Below are 16,336 nucleotides of genomic sequence, written 5' to 3' on the forward strand. Positions count from 1 at the left end.
GATTGGTCCCCTAAGTCACGATCCCCCCCCCATCACTACTCCCATAGGGGACCAATCCCCCCCTCACTACTCTCATAAGTCACGACCCCCCCCCCCCCCCATCACTACTCCCATAGGGGACCAATCCCCCCCATCACTACTCCCATAAGTCACGATCCCCCCCCCCATAGGGGACCAATCCCCCCCATCACTACTCCCATAAGTCACGACCCCCCCCCCCCCCATCACTACTCATAAAGGGGACAAATCTCTGAGGCCTCTGCTGTACGATTGGTTTGGTTGGGGGAGGGGGGGTCAGGTAATCTCTGTGTGACTCACCTACAGCTGTGGTGCCATTGGCTGATTGTGGCTCCACCTCCTCTGAGGCGCCATCTTCATTGTCCTTCTTAGGCCTCTGACGATTCTTGGCCGCCTCCTTCTTCTTGGCGGCCTTCTTCTTGGCGAGGTCAGAGGGCATGTCTGCAGGTCAAAGGTCACAGGAAGTGGACAGCCTGAGGAGAGAGAGCGTGTCATCGTCCAATCATTATGCAGCATCCATACGGCCCCGCCCCCACTTTCCAGGATGAGGGTTTAGGAGTAGCGTGAGCAAACGCATCATTCCTGTCACTCACCCCCTCCCCCAATCAATCATATATAACCACACCCCTTATAACACTCCCCACCCAGACCACACCCCCTATCTATACCCCTCCCCACCCAGACTAACCACGCCCCTTATCCATACCCCTCCCCACCCAGACTAACCACACCCCTTATAACACTCCCCACCCAGACCACAACCACAACCCTATCTTTACCCCTCCCCACCCAGACTAACCACGCCCCTTATCCATACCCCTCCCCACCCAGACTAACCACGCCCCTTATCCATACCCCTCCCCACCCAGACCACAACCCCTATCTATACCCCTCCCCACCCAGACTAACCACACCCCTCCCCACCCAGACCACACCCCCTATCTATACCCCTCCCCACCCAGACTAACCACACCCCTCCCCACCCAGACCACACCCCCTATCTATACCCCTCCCCACCCAGACTAACCACACCCCTCCCCACCCAGACCACACCCCCTATCTATACCCCTCCCCACCCAGACTAACCACACCCCTCCCCACCCAGACCACACCCCCTATCTATACCCCTCCCCACCCAGACTAAGCACACCCCTCCCCACCCAGACCACACCCCCTATCAATACCCCTCCCCACCCAGACTAACCACACCCCTCCCCACCCAGACCACACCCCCTATCAATACCCCTCCCCACCCAGAGCAACCACACCCCTTATCCATACCCCTCCCCACCCAGACTAACCACGCCCCTTATCCATACCCCTCCCCACCCAGACCACAACCCCTATCTATACCCCTCCCCACCCAGACTAACCACACCCCTCCCCACGCAGACTAACCACACCCCTCTCTCCCCAGACTACAACCACACCCCCTATCTATACCCCTCCCCACCCAGACTAACCACGCCCCTTCCCGGTGTGAAAGGGGCCTTACAGTAAAGAACCCTCTACATAGTTTAAGGTTAAATCTCTTTTATCCAAATTATGAGGGGCCCCGTGTCTTTTTATTAAACTCCCTTTCCGGGGAAAAGTTTTCTCCCTATTGGGGGGTCACCAGTCCGGTATTTGTGAAATCATCTCCCCTCCCCCGTCTCTTCTCCAGAGAGAACAACCTTTCCTCATCACTAATATCCTCCATTCCTCCTCCAGACCCTTTATTAGCTTTGTTGTCCTTCTTTGTACTCTCTCCATTTCCAGTACATCCTTCCTGAGGACTGGAGCCAAGAACTGGACGGCATACTCCAGGTGCGGCCGGACCAGAGTCTTGTAGAGGGGAGAATTATCCTTTTATCTCTGGAGTTGATCCCCTTTTTAATGCCGATATTCTGTTTACTTTGTTAGCAGCAGCTTAGCATTGCTGAGCCTCTCATCTACTAGGACCCCCAGGTCCTTCTCTATCCTAGATCCCCCCAGAGGTTCTCCCCCCATACATGAGCTCCTCCCTCCCCCATACCCTGAGCTCCTCCCTCCCTCATTGCTGAGCCAATCATCTACTAGGACCCCCAGAGGTGCTCCTCCCACCCCCCATACCTGAGCTCCTCCCACCCCCATACCTGAGCTCCTCCCACCCCCATACCCTGAGCTCCTCCCTCCCCCATACCCTGAGCCTCTCATCTACTAGGACCCCCAGAGGTTCTTCCCCCCCATACCTGAGCTCCTCCCTCCCCCCATACCCGAGCCCTCCGTCATTGCTGAGCCTCTCATCTACTAGGACCCCCAGAGGTTCCCCCCCATACCTGAGCTCCTCCCTCCCCCAATGCTGAGCCTCTCATCTACTAGGACCCCCAGGTCCTTCTCTATCCTAGAACCCCCCAGAGGTTCTCCCCCCATACCTGAGCTCCTCCCTCCCCCATACCCTGAGCTCCTCCCTCATTGCTGAGCCAATCATCTACTAGGACCCCCAGAGGTTCTCCCCCCATACCTGAGCTCCTCCCTCCCCCATACCTGAGCTCCTCCCACCCCCATACCTGAGCTTCTCCCACCCCCCCATACCTGAGCTTCTCCCACCCCCATACCCTGAGCTCCTCCCTCCCCCATACCTGAGCCTCTCATCTACTAGGACCCCCAGAGGTTCTTCCCCCCATACCTGAGCTCCTCCCTCCCCCCATACCCGAGCCCTCCGTCATTGCTGAGCCTCTCATCTACTAGGACCCCCAGGAGGTTCTCCCCCATACCTGAGCTCCTCCCTCCCCCCATACCCGAGCCCTCCCTCATTGCTGAGCCTCTCATCTACTAGGACCCCCAGAGGTTCTTCCCCCCATACCTGAGCTCCTCCCTCCCCCCATACCCGAGCCCTCCGTCATTGCTGAGCCTCTCATCTACTAGGACCCCCAGGAGGTTCTCCCCCATACCTGAGCTCCTCCCTCCCCCCATACCCGAGCCCTCCCTCATTGCTGAGCCTCTCATCTACTAGGACCCCCAGAGGTTCTTCCCCCCATACCTGAGCTCCTCCCTCCCCCCATACCCGAGCCCTCCGTCATTGCTGAGCCTCTCATCTACTAGGACCCCCAGGAGGTTCTCCCCCATACCTGAGCTCCTCCCTCCCCCCATACCCGAGCCCTCCCTCATTGCTGAGCCTCTCATCTACTAGGACCCCCAGAGGTTCTTCCCCCCATACCTGAGCTCCTCCCTCCCCCCATACCCGAGCCCTCCGTCATTGCTGAGCCTCTCATCTACTAGGACCCCCAGGAGGTTCTCCCCCATACCTGAGCTCCTCCCTCCCCCCATACCCGAGCCCTCCCTCATTGCTGAGCCTCTCATCTACTAGGACCCCCAGGAGGTTCTCCCCCCCCCCCCATACCTGAGCTCCTCCCTCCCCCATTGCTGAGCCCCTCATCTACTAGGACCCCCAGAGGTTCTCCCCCCCATACCTGAGCTCCTCCCTCCCCCATACCTGAGCTCCTCCCTCCCCCCATACCTGAGCTCCTCCCCCCCCCCCATACCTGAGCTCCTCCCTCCCCCCATACCTGAGCTCCTCCCTCCCCCCATACCTGAGCTCCTCCCTCCCCCCATACCTGAGCTCCTCCCTCCCCCCCATACCTGAGCTCCTCCCTCCCCCCCATACCTGAGCTCCTCCCTCCCCCCCATACCTGAGCTCCTCCCTCCCCCCCATACCTGAGCTCCTCCCTCCCCCCCATACCTGAGCTCCTCCCTCCCCCCCATACCTGATCTCCTCCCTCCCATACCTGATCTCCTCCCTCCCCCCCATACCTGATCTCCTCCCTCCCATACCTGATCTCCTCCCTCCCCCCCATACCTGATCTCCTCCCTCCCCCCATACCTGAGCTCCTCCCTCCCCCCATACCTGAGCTCCTCCCTCCCCCCATACCTAAGCTCCTCCCTCATTGCTGAGCCTCTCATCTACTAGGACCCCCAGGTCTTTTTCCATCCTAGATCCCCCCAGAGGTTCTCCCCCCAGTGTATAGATTGCATTCAGATTTTAACCACCCAAATGCATTATTTTACATTCTTCTACATTGAACCTCATTTGCCATGTAGTCCCCCCCTCATTATTTTTTTCAGATCTTCTTGCAAGGTTTCCACATCCTGCAGAGAAGTTATTGTTATTGTCCGCAAATACAGAGATTGCTCTGCTTACCCCTCCTCCAGATCATTTATGAATACATTAAATAGGATTGGTCCCAGCACAGAACCCTGGGGGACCCCACTACCCCCCCCCCCCCGTCCATTCCGAGTACTCCCCATTTATCACCACCCTCTGAACTCCCCCTTGTAGCCAGTTTTCGGTCCATGTACTCCCCTATGGTCCGTGTTCTCCCCCTATGGTCCGTGTACTCCCCCCCCTATGGTCCGTGTACTCCCCCCCCCCCTATGGTCCGTGTACCCCCCCCCCCCCTATGGTCCGTGTACTCCCCCCCCTATGGTCCGTGTACTCACCCCCCCTATGGTCCGTGTACTCACCCCCCCTATGGTCCGTGTACTCACCCCCCCTATGGTCCGTGTACTCACCCCCCCTATGGTCCGTGTACTCACCCCCCCTATGGTCCGTGTACTCACCCCCCCTATGGTCCGTGTACTCCCCCCCCCTATGGTCCGTGTACTCACCCCCCCTATGGTCCGTGTACTCACCCCCCCTATGGTCCGTGTACTCACCCCCCCTATGGTCCGTGTACTCACCCCCCTATGGTCCGTGTACTCACCCCCCTATGGTCCGTGTACTCACCCCCCTATGGTCCGTGTACTCACCCCCCTATGGTCCGTGTACTCACCCCTATGGTCCGTGTACTCACCCCTATGGTCCGTGTACTCACCCCTATGGTCCGTGTACTCCCCCCTATGGTCCGTGTACTCACCCCTATGGTCCGTGTACTCCCCCTATGGTCCGTGTACTCCCCCCTATGGTCCATGTCCTCCCCCTATGGTCCATGTACTCCCCCTATGGTCCGTGTACTCCCCCTATGGTCCATGTCCTCCCCCTATGGTCCCTGCCAACAGACCTTACTTTGTACAGTAAATGTTTATGGGGAACTGTGTGCAAAATCCATACACCACCTTCCTTTATCTAGATACACCACGTCTACGGACCTTCCTTTATCCAGATACACCACGTCTACGGACCTTCCTTTATCTAGATACACCACGTCTACGGGCCTTCCTTTATCCAGATACACCACATCTACGGGCCTTCCTTTATCCAGATACACCACGTCTATGGGTCTCCCTTTATCTAGATACACCACGCCTACGGGCCTTCCTTTATCTAGATACACCACGTCTACAGACCTTCCTTTATCTAGATACACCACATCTACGGGCCTTCCTTTATCCAGATACACCACGTCTACGGGCCTTCCTTTATCTAGATACACCACATCTACAGACCTTCCTTTATCTAGATACACCACGTCTACGGGCCTTCCTTTATCTAGATACACCACGTCTACGGACCTTCCTTTATCTAGATACACCACATCTACGGGCCTTCCTTTATCCAGATACACCACATCTACGGACCTTCCTTTATCTAGATACACCACATCTACAGACCTTCCTTTATCTAGATACACCACGTCTACGGACCTTCCTTTATCTAGATACACCACATCTACGGGCCTTCCTTTATCCAGATACACCACATCTACGGGCCTTCCTTTATCTAGATACACCACGTCTACGGGCCTTCCTTTATCCAGATACACCACGTCTACGGACCTTCCTTTATCTAGATACACCACGTCTACGGACCTTCCTTTATCTAGATACACCACATCTACGGACCTTCCTTTATCCAGATACACCACGTCTACGGACCTTCCTTTATCCAGATACACCACGTCTACTGGCCTTCCTTTATCTAGATACACCACGTCTACGGGCCTTCCTTTATCCAGATACACCACGTCTACGGGCCTTCCTTTATCTAGATACACCACGTCTACGGACCTTCCTTTATCCAGATACACCACGTCTACAGGCCTTCCTTTATCCAGATACACCACATCTACTGGCCTTCCTTTATCTAGATACACCACGTCTACGGGCCTTCCTTTATCCAGATACACCACGTCTACGGGCCTTCCTTTATCCAGATACACCACGTCTACGGACCTTCCTTTATCCAGATACACCACGTCTACGGACCTTCCTTTATCCAGATACACCACGTCTACGGACCTTCCTTTATCTAGATACACCACATATACGGACCTTCCTTTATCTAGATACACCACATCTACGGACCTTCCTTCATCCAGATACACCACATCTACGGGCCTTCCTTTATCTAGATACACCACATCTACGGACCTTCCTTTATCCAGATACACCACGTCTACGGACCTTCCTTTATCTAGATACACCACGTCTACAGACCTTCCTTTATCTAGATACACCACATCTACGGGCCTTCCTTTATCCAGATACACCACGTCTACGGGCCTTCCTTTATCCAGATACACCACGTCTACGGACCTTCCTTTATCCAGATACACCACGTCTACGGACCTTCCTTTATCCAGATACACCACGTCTACGGACCTTCCTTTATCTAGATACACCACATATACGGACCTTCCTTTATCTAGATACACCACATCTACGGACCTTCCTTCATCCAGATACACCACATCTACGGGCCTTCCTTTATCTAGATACACCACATCTACGGACCTTCCTTTATCCAGATACACCACGTCTACGGACCTTCCTTTATCTAGATACACCACGTCTACAGACCTTCCTTTATCTAGATACACCACATCTACGGGCCTTCCTTTATCCAGATACACCACGTCTACGGGCCTTCCTTTATCTAGATACACCACATCTACAGACCTTCCTTTATCTAGATACACCACGTCTACGGGCCTTCCTTTATCTAGATACACCACGTCTACGGACCTTCCTTTATCTAGATACACCACATCTACGGGCCTTCCTTTATCCAGATACACCACATCTACAGACCTTCCTTTATCTAGATACACCACGTCTACGGGCCTTCCTTTATGTAGATACACCATGTCTACGGACCTTCCTTTATCCAGATACACCACGTCTACGGACCTTCCTTTATCCAGATACACCACGTCTACGGACCTTCCTTTATCTAGATACACCACGTCTACGAACCTTCCTTTATCCAGATACACCACGTCTACGGGCCTTCCTTTATCCAGATACACCACGTCTACGGGCCTTCCTTTATCCAGATACACCACGTCTACGGGCCTTCCTTTACCTAGATACACCACGTCTACAGACCTTCCTTTATCCAGATACACCACGTCTACGGGCCTTCCTTTATCCAGATACACCACGTCTACGGGCCTTCCTTTATCCAGATACACCACGTCTACGGGCCTTCCTTTATCCAGATACACCACGTCTACGGGCCTTCCTTTATCCAGAGACACCACATCTACGGCCTTCCTTTATCTAGATACACCACGTCTACGGGCCTTCCTTTATCCAGATACACCACGTCTACGGACCTTCCTTTATCTAGATACACCACGTCTACAGACCTTCCTTTATCTAGATACACCACATCTACGGGCCTTCCTTTATCCAGATACACCACGTCTACGGGCCTTCCTTTATCTAGATACACCACATCTACAGACCTTCCTTTATCTAGATACACCACGTCTACGGGCCTTCCTTTATCTAGATACACCACGTCTACGGACCTTCCTTTATCTAGATACACCACATCTACGGGCCTTCCTTTATCCAGATACACCACATCTACAGGCCTTCCTTTATGTAGATACACCATGTCTACGGACCTTCCTTTATCCAGATACACCACGTCTACGGACCTTCCTTTATCCAGATACACCACGTCTACGGACCTTCCTTTATCTAGATACACCACGTCTACGAACCTTCCTTTATCCAGATACACCACGTCTACGGGCCTTCCTTTATCTAGATACACCACGTCTACAGACCTTCCTTTATCCAGATACACCACGTCTACGGACCTTCCTTTATCCAGATACACCACGTCTACGGGCCTTCCTTTATCCAGATACACCACATCTACGGACCTTCCTTTATCCAGATACACCACATCAAGGGCCTTCCTTTATCCAGATACACCACGTCTACGGGCCTTCCTTTATCCAGATACACCACGTCTACGGGCCTTCCTTTATCCAGATACACCACGTCTACGGGCCTTCCTTTATCCAGAGACACCACATCTACGGCCTTCCTTTATCTAGATGGCAGATCACCTCCTCATAGAAGGTTAATGGATCGGTTTGGGAAGAACGATTCTTCATGAATCCATGCTGATTACTGCTAATGATTCCGTTCTCATTACTAAAATCTTGTATATAGTCCCTTATCATCCCTCCAAGAGCTTACATACTATTGGTGTTAGGCTGACTGTAATTCACAGGGATGTAATTTGGGCCCTTTATAAATATTGGTGCTACATTGGCTTTTCTCCAATCAGCTGGCACCATTCCAGTCAGTAAACTGTCAGTAAAAATTAGGAACAATCGTTCGGCAATTGCTTGACTGAGTTCCCCAAGTACCGTATTTATCAGCGTATACCACGCACTTTTTTGCCCTGAAATTCAGGGCAAAGTCGTGGGTGTGCGATATACGCCGATACCCGCGCTGAGTTTGAACTACTGCGCCGGCATATACCGAGCGCAGTACACTTGTGTATAGTCGGGCAGGCTCGGCTCCTCTCGCAGTCACGTCCTGGACGTAACCGCGAGAGGAGCTGAGCCTGCCCGACTATACACGAGTGTACTGCGCTCGGTATATGCCGGCGCCAATGGCGGACTAAGCAGGGGGCGAGGGGGGCGGGCCGCACCGGGTGCCACACACTGGGGGGGTGTCAGGCCGACGCCCCCCCCCTCCGTGACTGAGGCATGGCGCGGTGACAGCATGATTGACGGCAGACTAGGTAACACACAGCCTGGCTATTCAGGAGGGGGGGGGGGGTGCCGTGCGAGCCGTACCCGAGTGATACTCGCCGCCCGGGACCCGGCCGCAATGATCCCCCTTCTCCGTGGCAGCGCAGCGCCGCGGCTCTGATACTATCGGCTGTGACTGTCTGACAGTCACACAGCCGACCCAAGCAGCGTGAAGCTGCGGCCGCCTCCCCCTCCTCCGTACAAGTGCTCTAACACTCGGCACGCTGATCATCACTTTACATCAGCAGCATTACGGGTCTGAAGGCAAGGGGGGGTGTCACTCTGCACTATTGTAAGGGGGGGTTCTGTATATGAGGGGGGGTTCTGTATTGTGGGGGGTGTTCTGTATATGAGGGGGGGTGTTCTGTATAGGAGGGGGGTTCTGTATTGTGGGGGGTGTTCTGTATATGAGGGGGGGTGTTCTGTATAGGAGGGGGGTTCTGTATTGTGGGGGGTGTTCTGTATAGGGGGGTTATGTATATGAGGGAGGGGGGGTCTGTATTGTAGGGGGTGGTATCTGTATGGGGGGGTTCTGTATTGTAGAGGGGGGGTTCTGTATTGTAGGGGGGTCTGAACTGTAGGGGGGTTCTGTATTGTATGGGGGTGGTATCTGTATAGGGGGGTTTTGTATTTGGGGGGGTTCTGTATTGTAGGGGGGTGTTCTGTATTGTAGGTGGTGGTATCTGTATGGGGGCTTCTGTATTGTAGGGGGGTTCTGTATTGTAGGGGGGTGTTCTGTATTGTAGGGGGTGGTATCTGTATGGGGGGTTCTGTATATGAGGGGGAGGGGAGTGGTATCTGTATGGGGGGGTTCTGTATATGAGGGGGGGTTCTGTATTGTGGGGGGGTTCTGTATTGTAGGGGGGGGTCTGATCTGTAGGGGTGGGTCCGTATTGTGGGGGGGGGGGTGTTCTGTATTGTAGGGAGGTCTGCACTGTAGTGGTGGGTCTGTATTGTAGGGAGGGGTTTGCACTGTGCAGAGGTGCAGTCTAATGTAAAGGGATATAGAGGTGCTGTGTAATGTAAAAGGGTCCAGAGATGCAGGGTGATGTGTAATGTAAAAGGGTCCAGAGGTGCAGGGTGCTGTGTAATGTAAAGGGGTCCAGAGGTGCAGGGTGCTGTGTAATGTAAAGGGGTCCAGAGGTGCAGGGTGCCGTGTAATGTAAAGGGGTCCAGAGGTGCTGTGTAATGTAAAGGGGTCCAGAGGTGCAGGGTGCCGTGTAATGTAAAGGGGTCCAGAGATGCAGGGTGCTGTGTAATGTAAAGGGGTCCAGAGGTGCAGGGTGCCGTGTAATGTAAAGGGGTCCAGAGATGCAGGGTGCTGTGTAATGTAAAGGGGTCCAGAGGTGCAGGGTGCCGTGTAATGTAAAGGGGTCCAGAGATGCAGGGTGCTGTGTAATGTAAAGGGGTCCAGAGGTGCTGTGTAATGTAAAGGGGTCCAGAGGTGCAGGGTGCCGTGTAATGTAAAGGGGTCCAGAGATGCAGGGTGCTGTGTAATGTAAAGGGGTCCAGAGGTGCAGGGTGCTGTGTAATGTAAAGGGGTCCAGAGGTGCAGGGTGCCGTGTAATGTAAAGGGATATGTGGAGAGGGGTACACAGTAGTTACAAAGAGATATTAAAGAATGCAGGGGACGCAGTGGGGTGTTTTTACATTTTACCGTGGGGGTGCCAGATATAGGATCCGCCCCGGGTGCCAAATGCTCTAGGTACGCCCCTGGCCGGCGCAGTAGTTCAAACTCAGCGCGGGGAGCAGGGACCGAGCGGGGAGGACACCGCAGAAGGACGCCGGACCCCACGAGGCCGCCGCGCAAGACACCAAAACTGTAAGTACTAAAATGTTTTTTGTTTTTACAGGAATGCGGGTCCACTTTAGGTATGCGCGCTATACGCCGGAGCGCGCAATACCCCGATAAATACGGTCCCCTCAGGTGCAGCCATCTGGTCCCGGGGATTTATTAATGTTAATTTTCCCAAGTCTGATTCTGTCCTCTGATATCCATGGAGGAGGGGCTTCCTGTGACGTGTCAGGAGGATAAACACGGCAGTTTTGGTTACTGAAGCCCCTCCCCCCGACTCAATCGTGAAGACCGAGGAGAAGAATAAACTCAATAACTTCCCCATCCCCCATCCTTTGTAACCAGATGTTTTCATTATTAATGTGCCCAATATGGTCTGTCCTCCCTTTCTTACTATTTATATACTTTTATAGAATTTCTTGGGATTTTTGTGTCTTTCATGTTCTCTCTTAGCCGCCCTGATAACACCCCCTTACATTTCTTGTTGCATTCTTTGTAAAGTCTGAATGCTGATGATGATCCCTCAGCCTTGTATGTTTTGAAGGCCTTCGTCTTTGCTTTTATGTGCATTTTTTACATTGGATTTAAAGCGGGGGTTCACCCTTAGAGGGCACTTTTTCCCCCTTAGCTTCCTGCTCGTTTTATTAGGGGAATCGGCTATTTGTATTAAAATATGAGCCGTACTTACCCGTTTTCGAGCTGCATCCTCTCCGTCGCTTCCGGGTATGGGCTGCGGGAGCGGGCGTTCCTTCTTGATTGACAGGCTTCCGACGGTCGCATCCATCGCGTCACGATTTTCAGAAAGAAGCCGAACGTCGGTGCGCAGGCGCAGTATAGAGCCGCACCGACGTTCGGCTTCTTTTGGCTACGAGTGACGCGATGGATGCGACCATCGGAAGCCTGTCAATCAAGAAGGAACGCCCGCTCCCGAAGACCCATACCCGGAAGCGACGGAAGAAGATGCATCTCGTAAACGGTAAGTACGGATCATATTTTAATACAAATAGCCGATTCCCCTAGACCGAACGAGCAGGAAGCTAAGGGGAAAAAAAAAAATTTAATAAATGGGTGAACTCCCGCTTTAAGTCACCCAGGATATGTACGAGCTTTTACATTTATTACCCAATGGGATGCCTCAGCTAATAAAGAGAACCCGTCTCTCCCCCGTGTTCCTGAGATTTTATCCCAATTTATATCTTCTAGGAAAGATCCTCCTCGTACCCCCCCAATCCCACCCCCACACCAATAATCCCACCTTCTCCCCTCCACACACCAATCCAACCTTCTCCCCTCCCCCATAATCCCACCTTCTCCCCTCCCCCATAATCCCACCCCCCCACACCAATCCCCCCCCCCCCCCCCCCCAATAATCCCACCTTCTCCCCTCCCCCATAATCCCACCTTCTCCCCTCCACCATCAATCCCACCTTCTCCCCTCCCCCATAATCCCACCCCCCCACACCAATAATCCCACCTTCTCCCCTCCACACACCAATCCAACCTTCTCCCCTCCCCCATAATCCCACCCCCCCACACCAATAATCCCACCTTCTCCCCTCCACACACCAATCCAACCTTCTCCCCTCCCCCATAATCCCACCTTCTCCCCTCCCCCATAATCCCACCTTCTCCCCTCCACACACCAATCCAACCTTCTCCCCTCCCCCATAATCCCACCCCCCCACACCAATCCCACCCCCCCCCCCCCCAATAATCCCACCTTCTCCCCTCCCCCAATCAATCCCACCTTCTCCCCTCCCCCAATCAATCCCACCTTCTCCCCTCCCCCAATCAATCCCACCTTCTCCCCTTCCCACACCAATCCCACCTTCTCCCCTCCACCATCAATCCCACCTTCTCCCCTCCACACACCAATCCAACCTTCTCCCCTCCCCCATAATCCCACCTTCTCCCCTCCCCCATAATCCCACCTTCTCCCCTCCACACACCAATCCAACCTTCTCCCCTCCCCCATAATCCCACCCCCCCACACCAATCCCACCTCCCCCCCCCCCAATAATCCCACCTTCTCCCCTCCCCCAATCAATCCCACCTTCTCCCCTCCCCCAATCAATCCCACCTTCTCCCCTCCCCCAATCAATCCCACCTTCTCCCCTTCCCACACCAATCCCACCTTCTCCCCTCCACCATCAATCCCACCTTCTCCCCTCCCCCAATCAATCCCACCTTGTACCCCGACATTGGGGAACATTCCACCCGTCACATAACATCTTCTGATTGGGCGTTCTGGGGTTACAAATCATCCCTGTGTACCCCCAATACCAGAATCCCCTCCCCCATCACCTCCCTGTACCCCAAATATCAGAATCCCCCTCCCCCATCACCTCCCTGTACCCCACATCTCAGAATCCCCTCCCCCATCATCCCTGGGTACCCCTCCCCCTATACTTCCCTTCCTCTGTACCCCAAACATCCATGTACCCCTCCCCCAGTGTCCCCGGATGTTGGGGCTCCCCTCCCGCACCCCCCCGGCCTCCTGTCTCCCGGCTCTCCTCACCTCTCCGGATCTCACACTCTCCTCCACGTGCCGCCGGCTCACAGACCAATCACAGCTCTCCTTACTCAGATGCCGGTGGGGAGCGCGGAGCATTCTGGGCGATATAGTTCTCCGCCCCCTTTCTCCGGGGGTGACGTACATACAACGGCACTACATTTCCCGGCATGCAACGCTGACCTGACGAAATCGCACTTACTGCGCATGTGCAAGAAGGTGACAGCGAGAGGCGGAGCTTCATCTCGTGTTCAGACTAGTGGTAAGGAGGTGTGGCTGCAGCCTGGAGCTCCGCCCTCAATAGGAATCATATGACCTCCGCTCTTTTTTTTCTTCATCAACTTTAATCATTTCTCCGTCAGAGACAAATTTACACACAAGGCCTGAAAATTCCATAAACCCCCCCAAACGTGACAAAGACCCCCAAACATAACAGAGACCCCCCAAACATAACATAGACCCCCAAATATGATATATTGTCTAATAGGAGACCCCCCAAACATAACATAGACCCCCAAACATAACAGAGACCCCCCAAACATGACAGAGACCCCCCAAATATGATATATTGTCTGATAGGAGACCCCCCCAAACATAACATAGACCCCCAAACATGACATAGACCCCCCAAACATGAGAGACCCCCAAACATGATATATTGTCTGATAGGAGACCCCCCAAACATAACATAGACCCCCAAACATGACATAGACCCCCAAACATGACATAGACCCCCAAACATGACATAGAGCCCCAAAACATAACATAGACCCCCAAACATGACAGACCCCCCCAAACAAGACAGAGACCCCCCAAACATAACAGAGACCCCCCAAACATAACATAGACCCCCAAACATAACAGACCCCCCAAACAAAACAGAGACCCCCAAACATAACATAGACCCCCCAAATATGATATATTGTCTGATAGGAGACCCCCCAAACATAACATAGACCCCCAAACATAACAGAGACCCCCCAAACATAACATAGACCCCCCAAATATGATATATTGTCTGATAGGAGACCCCCCCAAACATAACATAGACCCCCAAACATGACATAGACCCCCCAAACATGAGAGACCCCCAAACATGATATATTGTCTGATAGGAGACCCCCCAAACATAACATAGACCCCCAAACATGACATAGACCCCCCAAACATAACATAGACCCCCAAAACATAACATAGAGCCCCAAAACATAACATAGACCCCCAAACATGACAGACCCCCCCAAACAAGACAGAGACCCCCCAAACATAACATAGACCCCCCAAATATTATATATTGTCTGATAGAAGACCCCCAACATAACAGAGACCCCCAAACGTGACAAAGACCCCCCAAACATAACAGAGACCCCCCAAACATAACATAGACCCCAAACATAACAGAGACCCCAAACATAACAGAGACCCCCACAAACATAACATAGACCCCCAAACATGACAGCCCCCCCCAAACAAAACAGAGACCCCCCAAACATAACATAGACCCCCAAATATGATATATTGTCTGATAGGAGACCCCAAAACATGACATAGTCCCCCCAAACATGACAGAGACCCCCCAAATATGATATATTGTCTGATAGGAGACCCCCCAAACATAACATAGACCCCCAAACATGAGAGACCCCCAAACATGATATATTGTGATAGGAGACCCCCAAAAATGACATAGACCCCCAAACATGATATATTGTCTGACAGGAGACCCCCAAACATAACATAAACCCCCCAAATATGACAGAGACCCCTAAACATGACATAAACCCCCCAAACATAACAGAGACCCCCAAATATGATATGTTGTCTGATAGAAGACCCCCAAACATAACATAGACCCCCAAACATGACAGAAACCCCTAAACACAACAGAGACCCCCCCAAACATGACAGAGACCCCCAAACATGACAGAAACCCCTAAACACAACAGAGACCCCCCCAAACATGACAGAGACCCCCAAACATGACAGAAACCCCTAAACACAACAGAGACCCCCCCAAACATGACAGAGACCCCCAAACATGACAGAAACCCCTAAACACAACAGAGACCCCCCCAAACATAACATAGACCCCCCAAACATGACAGAAACCCCTAAACACAACAGAGACCCCCCCAAACATGACAGAGACCCCCAAACATTAAAGAGGCCCCCAAACGTGATATATTGTCTTATAGGAAACCCCCAAACATAAAATAGACCCCCCAAACATGACAGAGACCCCCCAAACATAACATAGACCCCCAAACATGACGGAGACCCCCCAAACATAACAAAGACCCCCCCAAACATGACAGAGACCCCCAATGTGATATATTGTCTGATAGGAGACCCCCCCAAACATGAAATAGACCCCCAATATGACATAGACCCCCAAACATGACAGAGAACCCCCAAATATAACATATACCCCTCAAACATGACAGAGACCCCCAAATATGATATATTGTCTGATAGGAGACCCCCAAAACATGACAGAGACCCCCCCAAACATAACATAGACCCCCAAACATGACATAGACCCCCAAACATGACAGAGACCCCCAAAACATGACATAGACCCCCCAAATATGACATAGACCCCCCAAATATGACAGAGACCCCCAAATATGACAGAGACTCCCCAAATATGACAGAGACCCCCCAAATATGACAGAGACCCCCAAATATGACAGAGACCCCCAAATATGACATAAACCCCCCAAATATGACAGAGACCCCCAAATATGACATAAACCCCCAAACATGACAAAGACCCCCAAACATGACATAAACCCCCCAAACATAACAGAGACCCCCCAAATATGATATATTGTCTGATAGGAGACCCCCAAACATAACATAGACCCCAAACATGACAGAAACCCCTAAACACAACAGAGACCCCCCAAACATGACAGAGACCCCCAAACATGACAGAGACCCCCAAACATGATATATTGTCTGATAGGAGACCCCCAAACATAACATAGACCCCCAAATATAACAGACCCCCAAACATGACAGAGACCCCCAAATATGATATATTGTGTG

General features: G+C 52.7%; 1 long non-coding RNA gene across 1 annotated transcript; it reads right to left on the bottom strand.

The window, feature by feature from the left end:
- Positions 1–424: 424 nt before the first annotated feature.
- Positions 425–13,408, bottom strand: LOC120923484. Its single transcript, XR_005745962.1, has 2 exons — positions 13,292–13,408; positions 425–491 (listed from the first exon to the last, which is right to left on the bottom strand). It is a non-coding gene; the product is annotated as an uncharacterized LOC120923484 (long non-coding RNA).
- Positions 13,409–16,336: the final 2,928 nt, after the last annotated feature.

Source organism: Rana temporaria, unplaced genomic scaffold, assembly GCF_905171775.1.
Source record: "Rana temporaria unplaced genomic scaffold, aRanTem1.1, whole genome shotgun sequence".
Taxonomy (NCBI): Eukaryota; Metazoa; Chordata; class Amphibia; order Anura; family Ranidae; genus Rana; species Rana temporaria.